We start from the raw sequence: 5,402 nt of genomic DNA on the forward strand, positions 1-5,402 counted from the left end.
ATTCCGGCACGATATCGGCGTCTTTCTACGTGCTCGCCGGCGACCGTCGCACGAGTACGGCAAAGTGCGTCTGCCGGGGCGGGGTTTGCGACGCGTACGCAATAGTGAGAACCGTCGCTCGGATGTTCGTCGTCTTTCGCCGAGCCAGTGCTGGCAATCCGGCGAAGCCGAACGGAGCCGATTCGGGCACGATATCGGCGTCTTTCCACGTGCTCGCCGGCGACCGTCGCACGAGTACGGTAAACCGCGTCAGCCGGGGCGGAGTTCGGGACGCCGATGCGAAAGTGGGAAGCGCCGCTCGGATCTTCGCCGTTTTTGGAGGAGTCAGTGGCGGCACTCCGGTGAAGCCAAGGTGCGCCAATTCGCGCACGATATCGGCGTCTTTCGACGTGCCCGCCGGCCACCGTCGCACGAGTACGGCAAACCTCGTCTGCCGGGGCGGGGTTTGCGACGCCGACGCAAAAGTGGGAACCGCCGCTCGGATGTTCGCCGTTTTTGGCAGAGTGAGTGCTGGCACTCCGGCGAAGCGAAAGAGCGCGAATGCGCCCACGAAAGTGGCGTGTTTGGACGTGCTTGACGACGACCACCGCAGGAAAACGAAAAACCACGTCAGCCGGGGCGAGCGACCCATGGCGGTCTGGGTGCTTATCGCTGCTATTATAGGGGCACCCCGGCAGACGCAAAAAAAAAAAAAATTTTTTTCGACATTCTTTTTTGCTCGTCGACCTCGGGTGACCCAGGTCGCAGTGGGAGCCGCGCACGAAAGCGGCGTCGCGAGACGGCTTCGCGGTCGCTAGTCGCACGAGCTCGGCAACCGCGTCTGCCGGGGCGGAGTTCGGGACGCCGACGGCTAAGTGGGAACCGCCGCTCGGATGTTCGCCGTTTGTGGCCGAGTGAGTGCTGGCACTCCGGCGAAGCCAAACGGGGCCGATTCCGGCACGATATCGGCGTCTTTCTACGTGCTCGCCGGCGACCGTCGCACGAGTACGGCAAAGTGCGTCTGCCGGGGCGGGGTTTGCGACGCGTACGCAATAGTGAGAACCGTCGCTCGGATGTTCGTCGTCTTTCGCCGAGCCAGTGCTGGCACTCCGGCGAAGCCGAACGGAGCCGATTCGGGCACGATATCGGCGTCTTTCCACGTGCTCGCCGGCGACCGTCGCACGAGTACGGTAAACCGCGTCAGCCGGGGCGGAGTTCGGGACGCCGATGCGAAAGTGGGAAGCGCCGCTCGGATCTTCGCCGTTTTTGGAGGAGTCAGTGGCGGCACTCCGGTGAAGCCAAGGTGCGCCAATTCGCGCACGATATCGGCGTCTTTCGACGTGCCCGCCGGCCACCGTCGCACGAGTACGGCAAACCTCGTCTGCCGGGGCGGGGTTTGCGACGCCGACGCAAAAGTGGGAACCGCCGCTCGGATGTTCGCCGTTTTTGGCAGAGTGAGTGCTGGCACTCCGGCGAAGCGAAAGAGCGTGAATGCGCCCACGAAAGTAGCGTATTTGGACGTGCTTGACGGCGACCGCCGCAGGAGTACGAAAAACCACGTCAGCCGGGGCGAGCGACCCACGGCGGTCTGGGTGCTTATCGCTGCTATTATAGGGGCACCCCGGCAGACGCAGAAAGAAAAAAAAAAATGGGGACATGGCGTGCGTCACCGTGCGGCTTCGCAGCGTTGCCGAAGTCGCCGAGCCCTTCGACTGAGCCGAACGGCGGACAGGGAACGTTGGTCGGCCGTTCTAACCTGTCGGTGCCACGCCGAGACGTCGTTAAGGAAAACCGCGTCGTGGGCCTCTACGACGCCGTCGAGTCGTTGTACGTTTGGTGTCCAGCGTGTCGGCGGCGAGTAGCGGACACGTCGTTCACGACTTCGGTCTTTCGCAGTCGACGCGAACTTGCGGAGAGTCGTGGTGCCTCACGTTTTCGGCAGAAACCGCGGCGGAATTTTCCCGTGCGTGCGCGCACGACCTCGGTGCTGTGCCGTCAGCGTAGTGTTGCACAAACTCGTGGCCTACCCAAGGTGCGGTACGTTTGCGGCCGTATCCTCGGTGGGAATTTCGTGAGTAGGGTCGCAAATTCTACGACCTCGGCGGGTTTGAGAGCGACGTAGACTTGTGGCACGCTCAACATGCCACACGTTTCGGGGCACACCCGCGGTGAAATTTTCTCGAGTACGCTCGTATTAGGGCCCAAGGAGGTCTGGGTACTTATCGCTGCTATTATGTGGGGGTTCTCGTGAGCGGCGTACGCGAAAGCGACCGGGTGTCTGATATGCGGCGGGCTTCGGCCTCGTCAAGCGTGTCCTCGGGTCTGCTCCAGGGGAATCCACGGCAGTCGTCTGCAGCCTCATCCGCTTGATGCGTTAGGGGCTGGTTGTCGGACGGTGCCGTTTTACCACGATATCGAGGTGTGTTCCGTGTCGTCCTCGGGCGATTCAGATGCGAAAGCGCCGAAGACGCGGGCGTGACCCGTCGTCTGGCGGCTTTGCAGTCTCGGCTCCGTTGCTAGTTCCGGCCGGTCCACCGACAGTGCAGCGGGCTTGGGCAACCCGCACGGCGCGACCGAGTCGATGCAACGAAAAAGAGCGAGCATGAACGTGCTTCTTGCCGCACGGCTCCCACTCGTCTTTCGGGAAGGTTGTGCCGTAGCGAGCTCGAACGCCGTCATCTCGGAGTGCAAAATAAGCGTGTTGGGGCGCCTGAAGGTGGCCTCCGCCGCACACAGACTGCGTCCGGCCCGCCGAGGGCGAGGACGGACGCGCAGTCGAACGATTACCTGGTTGATCCTGCCAGTAATCATATGCTTGTCTCAAAGATTAAGCCATGCATGTCTAAGTACATGCCGAAATAAGGCGAAACCGCGAATGGCTCATTAAATCAGTTATGGTTCCTTAGATCGTTTCTTCCTACTTGGATAACTGTGGCAATTCTAGAGCTAATACATGCAGTGAGCCTGGAGCCCTTTGGGTAACGGGTGCTTTTATTAGACCAAGATCGATCGGGTTTCGGCCCGTATTGTGTGGTGACTCTGGATAACTTTGTGCTGATCGCATGGCCACGAGCCGGCGACGTTTCTTTCAAGTGTCTGCCTTATCAACTTTCGATGGTAGGTTACTTGCTTACCATGGTTGTTACGGGTAACGGAGAATCAGGGTTCGATTCCGGAGAGGGAGCCTGAGAAACGGCTACCACATCCAAGGAAGGCAGCAGGCGCGCAAATTACCCACTCCCGGCACGGGGAGGTAGTGACGAAAAATAACAATACGGGACTCTTTTGAGGCCCCGTAATTGAAATGAGTACACTCTAAATCCTTTAACGAGGATCAATTGGAGGGCAAGTCTGGTGCCAGCAGCCGCGGTAATTCCAGCTCCAATAGCGTATACTAAAGCTGCTGCGGTTAAAAAGCTCGTAGTTGGATCTCAGTTCCAGACGAGTAGTGCATCTACCCGATGCGACGGCTCGGACTGAACATCATGCCGGTTCTTTCTTGGTGCACTTCATTGTGTGCCTCGAGATGGCCGGTGCTTTTACTTTGAAAAAATTAGAGTGCTCAACGCAGGCGAGTCGCCTGAATAAACTTGCATGGAATAATAGAACAAGACCTCGTTTCTGTTCTGTTGGTTTTTGGAATACGAGGTAATGATTAAGAGGGACGGACGGGGGCATTCGTATTGCGGCGCTAGAGGTGAAATTCTTGGACCGTCGCAAGACGAACTACTGCGAAAGCATTTGCCAAGAATGTTTTCATTGATCAAGAACGAAAGTCAGAGGTTCGAAGGCGATCAGATACCGCCCTAGTTCTGACCATAAACGATGCCAACCAGCGATCCGCCTGAGTTACTCAAATGACTCGGCGGGCAGCTTCCGGGAAACCAAAGTATTTGGGTTCCGGGGGAAGTATGGTTGCAAAGCTGAAACTTAAAGGAATTGACGGAAGGGCACCACCAGGAGTGGAGCCTGCGGCTTAATTTGACTCAACACGGGAAAACTTACCCGGCCCGGACACTGGGAGGATTGACAGATTGAGAGCTCTTTCTTGATTCGGTGGATGGTGGTGCATGGCCGTTCTTAGTTGGTGGAGCGATTTGTCTGGTTAATTCCGATAACGAACGAGACTCTAGCCTATTAAATAGGTGCGGGGTTCCCAGCACCTTACAACCTTCTTAGAGGGACAAGCGGCTCCTAGCCGCACGAAACAGAGCAATAACAGGTCTGTGATGCCCTTAGATGTCCGGGGCCGCACGCGCGCTACACTGAAGGAAGCAGCGTGTCTTTATCCCTGTCTGAAAAGACTGGGTAACCCGTGGAACTTCTTTCGTGATTGGGATAGGGGCTTGCAATTGTTCCCCTTGAACGAGGAATTCCCAGTAAGCGCGAGTCATAAGCTCGCGTTGATTACGTCCCTGCCCTTTGTACACACCGCCCGTCGCTACTACCGATTGAATGATTTAGTGAGGTCTTCGGACCGATGTCCGGCGCGGCCTTTCGGTTGCGCCGGTCTGTTGGAAAGATGACCAAACTTGATCATTTAGAGGAAGTAAAAGTCGTAACAAGGTTTCCGTAGGTGAACCTGCGGAAGGATCATTAACGGATTGTGAAGGGTGAGCGCCTCAGCTGCGTCTGCGCCCGACACTTTCTGCCGCTGACCCCGTTTGGACGCGGGGTCGGCTTTTCCCCACGGGGCTGCCTGAATGTGGAGCGGCACCCCGTGACAAATTGTTGCGCCCAGCGGACGCCAACACCGCGACCTTGGACGGTCGGCCAGGTGGCGGACGCGGGTACAAACGGCGCAACGCACTCATAGGTCGGCTTTCGACCCGCCACTGCACCGTGGCTCGAAGCGCTCGAAATGCGCGACCCGACCGCTGCGGGACCGCCTAGTACTGTAAACAGGAGCGGCGGAGCGCGAACGGCGAGTCGTGGTTACGTCGGTAGAAGGCGAGGCTGCGCGTTCCCGAAACGCCAGCCGAGTGCCCTCCCGACCGTTCGAGCGTGCAAGAACGAGACCCGACAATCGCGCGGCGACTGCCAAGTACGAGAGGAACGGCACAAGCGTCGGCGGTCGGTCAAGGAACTGGCGATGTGACGGGTCCGCTGTGCACCAGTGCATACCGTCCCGCCGTCCGCGGCAAGCGCCTCCGCGTCCTCGGGTGACGGAGGCTGCCGGTCGGTTCTTGCAGGCGAGGGATCTCGCTGGCACCGGTTCGCGTTGACGCGCGGCCGGTCATGGCACGGCGATGCGACGGCCGAGGTGCGCAGTACTCGATGGAGGAACCGCACGCTCCGATGACCGTCCCGCCCTCCGCGGCGTATGCGTACCGACCGTAATGGTTGCAGCAGCGCCGGCCGGCTTTTGAATTCGCCACACGAAACACGGTGCGAGATCGCGGTTAGGGGAGCGTCGACGTTGC

At 59.0% G+C, this 5,402-nt stretch overlaps 1 non-coding gene across 1 annotated transcript; it reads left to right on the forward strand.

Moving 5' to 3' along the window:
• Nucleotides 1–2,763: 2,763 nt before the first annotated feature.
• Nucleotides 2,764–4,578, forward strand: LOC142794803 (small subunit ribosomal RNA). The gene has a single exon (XR_012892628.1). It is a non-coding gene; the product is annotated as a small subunit ribosomal RNA (ribosomal RNA).
• The last annotated feature ends 824 nt before the right edge of the window (nt 4,579–5,402 follow it).

The sequence above is a fragment of the Rhipicephalus microplus genome, unplaced genomic scaffold, assembly GCF_043290135.1.
Source record: "Rhipicephalus microplus isolate Deutch F79 unplaced genomic scaffold, USDA_Rmic scaffold_506, whole genome shotgun sequence".
Classification (NCBI taxonomy): domain Eukaryota; kingdom Metazoa; phylum Arthropoda; class Arachnida; order Ixodida; family Ixodidae; genus Rhipicephalus; species Rhipicephalus microplus.